Source organism: Eumetopias jubatus, unplaced genomic scaffold (genome assembly GCF_037043125.1).
Source record: "Eumetopias jubatus isolate StellerSeaLion01/CBP00866 unplaced genomic scaffold, mEumJub1_p1.0 scaffold_5, whole genome shotgun sequence".
NCBI classification, from domain to species: domain Eukaryota; kingdom Metazoa; phylum Chordata; class Mammalia; order Carnivora; family Otariidae; genus Eumetopias; species Eumetopias jubatus.
This window is the reverse complement of record NW_028274811.1, coordinates 124,945,406-124,957,493: the sequence shown is the minus strand read 5'-3', so window position 1 is coordinate 124,957,493 and position 12,088 is coordinate 124,945,406. Positions and strand designations below refer to the sequence as shown.

Sequence of the window (12,088 nt, the reverse complement as noted above, 5' to 3'; positions counted from 1 at the left end):
CCGGCAGCGTGGCGAGGAGGGGGAAGGGCGCCCGCCAAGGGCCCGGCCGTTCGCCCAGACCAGACGCGAGCCTGTGCCTTGGCGGCGGCGGAGGGCTGGAAAGAAGACGCCGGCGCGGCCAGGGCGCCTGCTCGCAGCGGGCCGGGAGCGCGGGCAGGAAGCTCGTGATGCTCCTCCCTCCTTCCTCCTCTTCCCCCTGGCGCTCCGTGTTCCCGCCCCTCGTTTTCCAAGCAGGCTTCCGCCGCCCGCTACCGGGCTCCCCCGCGGGCTCCCACTCCCCCCCGCCGGGTCTCCTCAGCTTCCGCCGGGGGTTCACCCCTTCGGCGCGCTTCAGACGCTTGCCTCTTGAGTGCCCAGGAGCTGCGCGGCGCTTTTCAGGAAACTGTTTAATAGCCGACTAATGGGTAACTCCTGGGATGTCGCCTCCCTTGTGGAGACCTCCCAGGACCCGTAAATAAAAGGGTCGCACAAGGAACTCCCCAGATCGGATGTGCAACCTGCAGCGATAAGGAAAGCGTGTCTGTACTCGCCGTCCTAGGGACTTGTTAGTTGACGGTGGTTCTGGCTTCCTTTGCCCCAGTCCTAGTCCAGCGGACTGACGGGGACAGGGGTCACCAACAGGCCGCTCTAGAGTTCTGTCTAGCCTGAAAAAGCATTTTTTTTTTTTTTTTTGTAACTTAAATTTTAATGCCTTAGGCAGTGGCATGCTCTGTTTCCCTCCTCGCCCTTCTCTTACACGCTGATGTCCTGGGCCTGGTTTGGGAGATTTTGTTTTGTCTTCTACAATGTTTCTTTATTGAGCATTTGCTTCATTCTGCAGTTCCACTATAATAACATTACTGAAGTTCTCATACATAAACAGTAGTGTACAAATTAGTTTTACTCTTTAATATCAGAAACAATGAGTCAATATATATGTTAAAAGTTTTTGACTTAGTGTTTCTCAATTCTGGCTGCATATTAGAATTATCTGGAGAGCTTTTTAAAAATATTGGCACTTGGAGTCCACTACTGAAGATTCTGATTTGATTGATCCGGGACAGAACCCACGTTTGTCTTGCGTTTAGAAGTTCCCCAAGACTAGCAGTGCCTAGGTGGCTCAGTCCCTTGAATGTGGACTCTTGATTTGGCTCCGGTCCTGATCTCAGGGTAGTGAGATGAGCCTCGGGTCAGGCTGGCTGTGGACGTGGAGCCTGCTTGAGCTTTTCTCCCTCTCCCTCTGCCTCTCCCCCTGCTTGTGCTCTGCCTTTCTTTCTCGCTCTCAAATAAATAAATAGATAAAATCTCTAAAAGTTCCCCAGGTCTTTACTGGAATTAAAATGTAAAAAAATAAAAATCACACTTAAAAAAATAAAATAATATGATTCAAATGTGAAGTCAAGGTAGAACCTGATATGTATATTACAAAATTGACATTCTTAATCATAATACTAATTCGCAGGCCTCCAGCATCATGAACATTGCATACTGGTCTCATTTGAATCTTTTCTCAAATAGGTGACAATGGTAAATCATTATCTTAATATGCATTTTTGATTTCTAGTGAGATTGAACGTTTTTCAAGTATTTACTATCCATTTGTAATTTTCCTTTTATGAATTGTCTCTTTATATTCCCTGACCATTTGTTCAATTGCATTGTTCAAGTTTTTATTATTGTAAATAATTGCTTATGAGAATTAAGTAATTATTCTGCCAAATAGAGCAAATTTGTCATTTACTTTTTAATTTTGTTGATGTAAGTTATATGAAAATATGAAATAACTAAACCTATTTTTATAAGGTTTTTCATTTTTTTTTAAGATTTTATTTATTTTTTTTGACAGAGAGAGACACAGCGAGAGAGGGAACACAAGCAGGGGGAGTGGGAGAGGGAGAAGCAGGCTTCCCCCTGAGCAGGGAGCCCTATGAGGGGCTCCATCCCAGCAACCTGGGATCATGACCTGAGCTGAAGGCAGATGCTTAACGACTGAGCTACCGAGGCACCTCGGTTTTTCATTATTCTTATCCTCATTTAAACCAAATGTCAGCTGATGTCACTATACTTTTTTTTCCTCACTAAAAATCAAAAATGCATATGAAGATTTATTTATTTTAGAGAGTACGCCCATGTGCAGGTATCAGGGAGAGGGGCAGAGGGAGAGGGAGTGAATCCCAAGGAGACTATGCACAGAGAGCGGAGCCCTTCTCACCACCCCCCCACCCCCACCCACCTCCCATCATAACCTGAGTTGAAACCAAGAGTCAGAGCCTTAACTGACTGAGCCACCCACGTGCTCAGGAATACCAGTTCTTATAAGAATGTCAGAGGAATGGAGGAGAACCAAAAGTGTGGTGTCATGAAAGCCTAGGAATGATGAATCTAGGAAGAAGTAGCCAACCACGCGAAAATCCAAGTAAGGACAAATAAAATTAAGCCTCAGAATTCCCCCAGTTTTGGTGTTTGTAGTTATAGTGCCAGATATAGAACTGAAATCCTTTTGGTAGCAGATAATAAAATCAAATCTGAGTAGGTTGAGCAAGAGAGGGAATTTATTGTAGAGATTCTGGTGTATCCCACAGAATCTAAGGAATGGTTTCAACAACCAGTCCTTGGGAGGAACTGGAACCAGGACAGATCATGGGCATTCTCTGTAGAATAGTGCTCTCCAGTAGAAATTTCTGTAATGATGAAAAGATTCTATATCTGCCCTGCCGAAAGTGGTAGCCATTAACCACAATGGTATTGAGCACCTGAAATGTAACTAGTGCAGCTAAGACACCGATTTTTTACATTTTATTTTAATTAAATTCAAATAAGCACATGTGGTTAGTGGCTCCTGTATTATACAGCACAGCTTTAAAACCTTGCCACTAACATGACTCAACTCCAATTATTCTCAGTTCAAAATTGCAAATGTCTTGGAGGAAAAGTGCAAATAGTGCAGTTTGGGTAAAGGATCCATTTCTGGACCAGTCAGCTATGGCTGGGATCACATAGTACAGAAATGGCTGCTGAGTGCTTCTTTGTGTGCATTTGAGGCCTTTCAGCACAAGGGGAATCATTCTAAGCTGAGGTCTGTTATAAGATGGAATGATGAGTTATTTAGGATAAGACTAGGCTGCCATATCAAAAAGCCCCTACAATAAATCAGTGGCCTAAAGAACAGAGACATTTCTTTCTTTCTTATAAAACTATTACAAGGTGACTGATTCAGTTTGGAGGAGTAACTCTCATCTGTACAATTATTCAGAGATTCAGCTTCCTTCAAGATACTTGCTCTGGCATTCTTCAACGTCTTATTGCATAATCAAACTGGGTCACAGTGGATTTCGGTCAAGAGAAGGGGAAAATGAGAGAGTATGTCCACAGTATTAAGATCTGAGCCCAGAAGTAGTACACAATATTTCTGCTTATGTTGCATTAGAGAGAACTTAATCACATGGCTATTGCAAGGGAGTCTGGGAAATGTAGATTGACAATGTACCCAGTAACACTGAAAGAATGTTTTGGGGCACAATTATTATTATGGACAATTAATTTGGCAGACAATTAATTTGGTGGACAATTATTACAAGTAGTTAGATTTTAAAAATAATAATACGTATTTCCTGCCTTCAAGGTTATCACAGTTTTGGTAAGGAGATAGATGACTATTTAACTAGTAATGAATAAGGAACATGTTGTAAGAATCCAAAGAAAAGAATGGCTTAAAATGGTATTTCTCAAATGTTAAGGTACATATGACTCACTTGAGACTTATTAAAATGCAGATTTTGACTCAGTAGGTTTGGGGTGGGTGAGCCTTGAGATCTGCTTTCCTAACAAGCTGCCAGTGATGCCACACTTCAGGTCCTCAGACCATACTTTGAGTAGCAAGTAGTTGCAGATTCAGCAGAGGAAATGGCAGTTGAGCTACACCTATGTGTTATGGCGATTAAGAGTTTGGTGGGGCGCCTTGGTGGCGCAGTAGGTTAAGCGTATGACTCTTGGTTTCGGCTCAGGTTGTGATCTCAGGGTGGTGATCTTGGGGTTGTGAGATCCAGCCCCATGTCGCACCCCACGTCACCACCCCCCCCCACCCCCGGCACTCAGCGCAGAGTCGGCTTAAGACGGTCTCTCCCTCTCCCTTGGCCCCTCCCTGTCTCAAATAATAAGTAAATCTTTTGAGAAGAAAAGAAAAGCGAGTCCAGACTTGGATGTTATACATCCTAAGTTTAATTCCAAATTCTATGGTCTACTGGCTGATTTAAATTGCTTATCTTTAAGCAGGATCTTTAAGATCTTAAGTAACAGAGAACCTAAACTGCGTTTAACAATAAAAGAAGCCAAACAATAAATGATTGGCTCATTAACGTAGGGATTCAGCAGGTTTCTTGCGAGTTTTGATCTGGCGGGGTTTTGGTTCTATTTTTCTCTAATTCTCTTCACTCTGCTCCTTGTCTTCAGGCTGGCTTCTTTTTGGTAAAATGAGAGGATGACAAATCTGCCATTTTACAAAGAAAATGTAGTTTATCATCTTTTTTCTGTAATTGGATATTCTTTTTTTTTAAGATTTATTTATTTATTTGACACAGAGAGACACAGTGAGAGAGGGAACACAAGCAGGGGGAGTAGGAGAAGGAGAAGCAGGCTTCCCGCGGAGAAGGGAGCCCGATGTGGGACTCGATGTGGGACTCGATGTGGGACTCGATGTGGGACTCCATGTGGGGCTCGATCCCAGGATCTCGGGTTCATGACCTGAGCTGAAGGCAGACGCTTAATGACTGAGCCACCCAGGCGCCCCTGCAATTGAATATTCTTCATGAGCTTCTACCCCCGTGTGTAGCAGGGAAAATCTTTATCTTGACACTTAATAGTACGTCCATTTCTTCTTTGGTAAGAATTTCAAATAAATGTGTCTTGTGGATTTTCTTCTTCTCATTCTACTTAATCTACAGGGTAGATTCATAGTGATAGGGGAAGAGGGGTTATGTGCCCTAAAGGCAATTGGGGAGAGAGTACTTGTGTTCAAACTTTGTTTTCTATATTCTCACCCACTGCTTCAGGATGTTTGATGTTTGCTTCTGATCTCTTGGGTTGGTATCTACTGTGGTACAGCTAGTAAGCCTACTCTTTCTCCCTTGATGATGCTACACTGCCCACTAAGGCTCAGCCTTTGTCTTTCCATTCTGTGCCTCTTCAGTGGGTCCCCTTGCTCTCAACTTCCCCAGCGTATGTGAGTAATATGCCTAGAACTTGACAATGATTTCTTTATTTTTATTATTTATTTATTTATTTGAGAGAGAGAGAGAGAGAGAATGAGAAATAGCACGAGAGGGAAGAGGGTCAGAGGGAGAAGCTGACTCCCCGCTGAGCAGGGAGCCCGATGCGGGACTCGATCCAGGGACTCCAGGACCATGACCTGAGCCAAAGGCAGTCGCCCAACCAACTGAGCCACCCAGGCGCCCCTAGAACTTGACATAAGAGCTGAGAGCATCTCAGTTCCTTTCCCTATCACATTACCATGTTTTACTCTGGCGGGATCACTCCCATATTGGGGGTGGGCATCCTAAAGGACAATTTTTTCCAATGACAGAGAAAAACTACTCGGCTTTCAACTTTCTTCTTAATCCCATCCTCATGAGATTTTATCCTGAAATACATGCATATCTGATTCCTTGTTTCCACTAAGTGAGAGGGGCTTCTTCTTCTTGCCTGCACGGTACTCCTCTTAAACATATTCTGAGTCTTCTTGATTGCCCCTGCATTGTGGCTTATGGCAAAATGCCATATTCAGACCTTAATGTTTTGAATTTGATATTTAACAAGAAATTTAGAAAACCACTTTCTCTGTAAATAAAGCTGAACTGTTTAGACAGCTGTCTCGTGAAAGAATCAAATTTTTAAAAAAATATTTTATTTATTTATTTGACAGCGAGACAGCAAGAGAGGGAACACAAGCAGGGGGAGTGGGAGAGAGAGAAGCAGGCTTCCCGCCGAGCAGGGAGCCCGATGTGGGACTCTATCCCAGGACCCTGGGACCACGACCTGAGCCGAAGGCAGACGCTTAACGACTGAGCCACCCAGGCACCCAAGAATCAAATAATTTTACTTGGAGACTTGAAACTGAAAATGAAAACTTTGTTTTAGGTGGTATCTATCTTCTTTTTTTTCCCTCATTAAACTTTTGTTTTAGGGGCGCCTGGGTGGCTCAGTCGTTAAGCATCTGCCTTCGGCTCAGGTCATGACCCCAGGGTCCTGGAATTGAGCCCCGCATTGGGCTCCCTGCTCCGCGAGAAGGCTGCTTCTCCCTCTCCGACTCCCCCTGCTTGTGTTCCCTCTCTTGCTGTGTTTCTCTCTGTCAAATAAATAAATAAAATCTTTAAAAATAGATAAATAGGGCGCCTGGGTGACTCAGTTGGTTGGGCGACTGCCTTCGGCTCAGGTCATGATCCTGGAGGCCCGGGATCGAGTCCCGCATCAGGCTCCCTGCTCGGCGGGGAGTCTGCTTCTCCCTCTGACCCTCTTCCCTCTCGTGCTCTCTATCTCTCATTCTCTCTCTCTCAAATAAATAAAATCTTTAAAAAAAAAATAAAAATAGATAAATAAAAAATAAACTTTTGTTTTAATGGGTCTCAAAATTCTGTGACAGATTTTTGGTCAAGTTGTTTCCATTAAAAAGTACTGATTTTAAAAACTAATAACTTAAAACTAATAACTTAAATACACACACAAAAAAATCAAATGGTCCACAAAACATTCTCCTTTCCTTCTGAAGGTGTTACAAATGCACTGTTATCATTAACCAGTCTTTTACTATTAAACTTAAATGGCCAATTGACACAAACCGTTCTGAGACCATTCTTCCACCACTCATAAGACTGGGGTGGCAGGTATTGGGGATAATATTCATTTAGCCTTCTGAGCTTTCTGGGCAGACTCGGTGACCTTGCCGGCTCCAGCTGCCTTCTTGTCCACGGCTTTGATGACACCCACAGCAACTGTCTCATGTCATGAACAGCAAAATGACCCAGAGAAGGATAGTCAGAGAAGTTGTCAACATACATAGGCTTGCCTGGAAACATATCAACAATGGCAGCAACACCAGATTTCAAGACCTTGGGACCAACTTCCAGCTTTTTTCCAAAACAACAATCTATCTTCTTCACCTCAGCAAACTTGCAAGCAATGTGAGCTGTGTGACAATCCCGCACAGGTGCATATCCAGCATTGATTTGACCTGGCTGGTTCAGGATAATCCTCTGAGCCACGAAGCCAGCTGCTTCCATGGGTGGGTCACTTTTGCTGTCACCAGCCACATTGCCACGATGAACATGTTTGACAGATACGTTCTTGACATTGAAGCCTAATTGTCCCCAGGAAGAGCCTCACTTAAATCTTAAGGTGCATTTCACAGACTTTACTTCAGTTGTAACATTGACTGGAGCAAAGACGACCGCCACGCCAGGTTTAAGAACACCAGTCTCCACTAGGCCCACAGGGACAGTACCAATACCACCAATTTTGTAGACGTCCTGGAGAGGCAGACACAAGGGCTTCTCAGTTGGATGAGTAGGTGACAAAATGCAATTGCAATCCAGAGCTTTCCTCATATCTCTTCTGGCTGTAGGTGGTTCAGTGGAATCCATTTTAACACCAACAATTAGTTTTTTACACCCAGTGTGTAAGCCAGAAGGGCATGCCCGTTCTTAGAGATACCTGCTTCAAATGCATCAACACCAGCAGCCACAATCAGGACAGCACCGTCAGCCTGAGATATGCCTGTAATCATGTTTTTGAGAAAGTCTCTGTGTTCTGGGGCATCAGGACATAGTACTTGCTGGCCTCAAATTTCCACAGGGAGATATCAAGGGTGATACCACGTTCATGTTCAGCTTTCAGTTTAGCCAAGACCCAGGCATACTTGAAGGAGGCCTTTCCCATCTCAGCAGCCTCCTTCTCAGATTTTTCGATAGTTCTTTTGTCGATCCCACCACATTGGTAGATCAGATGATTGGTAGTGGTAGACTTGCCCGACTCTACATGTCCAATGGCGATGATGTTGATGTGAGTCTTTTCCTTTCCCATTTTGGTTTAGGTTTAGCAGTGGTTGTATGACACTTGTGTTCTGGCAACAAACCTGTTGTGAGAAAACTAGGCGGTATCTATCTTTTTTTTTAAGATTTTATTTATTTATTTGACAGAGAGAGAGAGAGAGCACAAGCAAGGGGAGCGGCCGGCAGAGGGAGAGGGAGAAGCAGGCTCCATGCTGAGCAGAGAGCCTGACGTGGGGCTCCATCGCAGCACCCTGGGATCATGACCTGAACCAAAGGCAGATACTTAACCAACTGAGCCACCCAGGCGCCCCGATATCTATCTTCTATATAAAGAAGTGAATGTCACTGATTCAATGAATGGGTAGTAATGATAGCTTTGTACTGTGTCAACTTGGCTATGCTGAATCCCCTCCTGGTATGTTTCTAGCCAGAGTAGACCACAAGGAAGATTCTTTTTTTTTTTTTTTTCCCCACAAGGGAGATTCTTATAGGAGATTTCAAGGGCAGAAGTGAAGCAGCTGTCTTGTAGCTCACATATGTGGTCACTTAGCTGCTGGCTTTGCAGCTGCTCTAACTTCCCTTGTGTCCTCTTTCAAAGTCTCCAACTCCTGGGCCAGGTGTAAGTATTTAGCTCCATGAAGAAGGACTCAGCTTCTGCAGGACACCAATACCACCAAGGTCAGAAGCAACAAGAACTGACATGGGTTTTGGTCCATCCTCATGAGCTCCAATTCATGCTTGTAGGGTCCAACCTGTCCTTACCCCTTCCCCTTTGCAGCCATCTTCCCTTGCTGCTCGACTGCTCTATGAACTTCAAGCTCCAACATCTGATGCAAAGAAACAGCCTTGCAGAGACTTAAACCAGCTCTTTTGATTGCATAATGTCAAATTCCGGTAAAAATACACACCACAAACACACACATTTTCTAGTGCTCCTTTTTCAGAACCTGACTGATATAATATGTAAGGCAACAAATTTAAATGAATATAAAATTACTTCCCAAAACGTTATCTTTTTAAAAAAGATTTTATTTATTTGACAGAGAGACACAGTGAGAGAGGGAAAGCAAGCAGGGGGAGTGGGAGAGGGAGAAGCAGGCTTCCTGCTGAGCAGGGAGCCCGTTGTGGGGCTTGATCCCAGGATCCTGGGATCATGAACTGAGCCGAAGGCAGATGCTTAACGACTGAGCCACCCAGGCGTCCCTTCCCAAAATATTATTTAAAAGTATCATTTCTGCTATGGTAGCAAAAGGCTACAGATGTCTCAGATCCTACACTGTCACACCACACCAACCTGAAAAAAAAGATCTATTTCTTCAACCTGTGCTTCACTCTAATTGGAACAATTTAAGTCACATATCCACTTTGAGTCAATCCCTTGTCCTAAAAAAGAAAAAAAAAGCATTGATTGGTTTAGGCTTTAGTTAAGTGTCATTTATAGACTAATCACTGTGACAAGGTGAGTTACAAGATTGCAGTAGCAATAGCTAATTATGGATTTTCCGTCACCTGAAATGTAGCCATTTTATATTTTAAGTATGCTTCCCATTGCTTGTCATTTGGAGGGTCAATTTATCAAGTACTTGGGCAGACAATGAAGAAGTATCCAGAAGTCATTTTGACCATCTTCCAGTTCAACAGGAACTATTAAACTGAATTATGCAATCCGTTAAGAGTTGCCAGAGTTGTCAGAGACAAAAGACTATTTCTCATGGCAAGCGCTATGGATCCATATGTCATCTCAGTAATAGGGACTCATCCTCTGATTTCTCTTCTGAGGCTATACTTCATTTTTTTTAAAGTTCTTTATTTATTTATTTGACACAGAGAGACAGCCAGAGAGGGAACACAAGCAGGGGGAGTGAGAGAGAGAGAAGCAGGCTCCTCACTGAGCAAGGAGCCCAATGCGGGGCTCTATCCCAGGACCCTGGGATCATGACCTGAGCAGAAGGCAGATGCTTTTTTTTTTTTTAAAGATTTTATTTATTTATTTGACACAGAGAGAGAGAGAACAAGTAGGCAGAGAGGCAGGCAGAGGGAGAGGGAGAAGCAGGCTCCCCACGGAGCAGGGAGCCCGATGCGGGGCTCGATCCCAGGGCCCTGGGATCATGACCTGAGCCGAAGGCAGCCGCTTAACCAGGTGAGCCACCCAGGCGCCCCTGCTTTTTTTTTTTTTAGATTTATTTATTTATTTATTTGAGAGAATGAGAATATGAGAGAGAGAGTACATGAGAGGGGGGAGGGTCAGAGGGAGAAGCCGACTCCCCGCTGAGCAGGGAGCCCGATGTGGGACTCGATTCCGGGACTCCAGGATCATGACCTGAGCCGAAGGCAGTCGCTTAACCAACTGAGCCACCCAGGCGTCCCAGAAGGCAGATGCTTAACAACTGAGCCACCCAGGCATGCCCTGAGGCTATACTTCAGAAAAAGACCCACAACAACTGTGTAACCTGACAGATGAACTGTGCGGGGATGCTTTGATAGTTTACCAAGCTGCTGTTCGTTCTTTATCTTTAGAAGAGTGTAACAGTACTGTTGTAACATGCATCCTTTTAATTTCAAGTCCTGGGGTGCCTGGGTGGCTCATGGCTCAGTCGGTTAAGTGTCTGTCTTTGGCTTGGGTCATGATCCCAGCATCCTGGGATCAGTGTCCCCCGTGCCCCCTTCCCCCGCCTCCCCCCCCCCCATCGGGCTCCGTGCACAGCAGGGAGCCTGCTTCTTCCTCTCCCTCTGCCTACCTGTCTGCCTACTTGTGATCTCTCTGTCAAATAAATAAATAAATAAATCTTTATTTCAAGTCCTAAATTCTCCTCTTGTTTAAAGAGAAATTGGAGTTGTTATTTCTACTTTCAGAAAAGCCATCAAATGGAAAAAGACAACCCATGTAGAGGATAAAAAAGTAGGTCAAAAAGTGAGACTGGCCCAAATTCCTTGGCTATCAAGATAGGACATAGGAAAGAATATATATGTTTTCAGGTTCTATATCTCGACTGGGTGGTAAAAAAGTGTGTTCACTTTGAGAAAACTTATCCTATGAATTGTGTGCTATTCTGTACGTTATTTCAATTAAAATCAGGGTTTTTTTTTGTTGTTGTTGTTTGGAGGGGGCATGCAGAGGGAGAAGTAGCAATAGAATCCCAAGCAGGCTTCATATCTAGCACAGAGCCTGACACAGGGCATAAAATCACAAACCAGAGATCATGACCTGAGTTGAAATCAAGAATTGGATGCTCAACTGACTGAGACACCCAGGTGCCTCAAAATCAGTTCTTAAAAAAATCATATATTGGGGTGCCTGGCTGGCTCAGTCAGTAGACCATGTGACTCTTGATTTTGGAGTGATGAGTTTGAGCCCCACATTGGGTGCAGAGATTACCTAATAGATAATTTAAAAAATAAAATAAATATCATATATTGAAAGCTACCATTTATTTTTTTTGAAAGCTACTGTTTATTTCGTTTTTAAAAAATATTTTATTTAGTTATTTGAAAGAGAGAGAGGGACGCTTGGGTGGCTCAGTCAGTTAAGCATCTGCCTTCGGCTCAAGTCATGATCCCAGGGTCCTGGGATTGAGTCCCGCATCGGGCTCCCTGCTCAGTGGGGAGTCTGCTTCTCCCTCTCCCTCTGCCTGCTGCTTCCACTGCTTGTGCTCTATCCGACAAATAAATAAATAAAAATAAAAATAAGAAAAAGAGTGCGCACACACCCGTGCATATGAGCGTGGGGTGGGGGAGGGGAGAGGGAGAGGGAGAAGCAGGCTCGCCCTGAGCAGAGAGGCCAACATAGAGCTGTCTCTAAAATAGATAAATCAGGGCGCCTGGGTGGCTCAGTTCGTTAAGCAACTGCCTTCGGCTCGGGTCACGATCCTGGAGTCCCAGGATCGAGTCCCACATCGGGCTCCCTGCTCAGCGGGGAGTCTGCTTCTCCCTCTGACCCTCCCCCCTCTCATGCTCTCATTTTCTCTCTCAAATAAATAAATAAAATCTTAAAAAAAAAATAAAATAGATAAATCATGGGGCGCCTGGGCGGCTCAGTTGTTAAGTGTCTCCCTTCGGCTCAGGTCATGATC

The 12,088-nt window shown here is 44.2% G+C and overlaps 1 pseudogene; it reads right to left on the bottom strand.

The window, feature by feature from the left end:
- Window positions 1–6,836: 6,836 nt before the first annotated feature.
- On the bottom strand, window positions 6,837–8,049 carry LOC114204752 (elongation factor 1-alpha 1 pseudogene; annotated as a pseudogene).
- Between the last annotated feature and the right edge of the window lie 4,039 nt (window positions 8,050–12,088).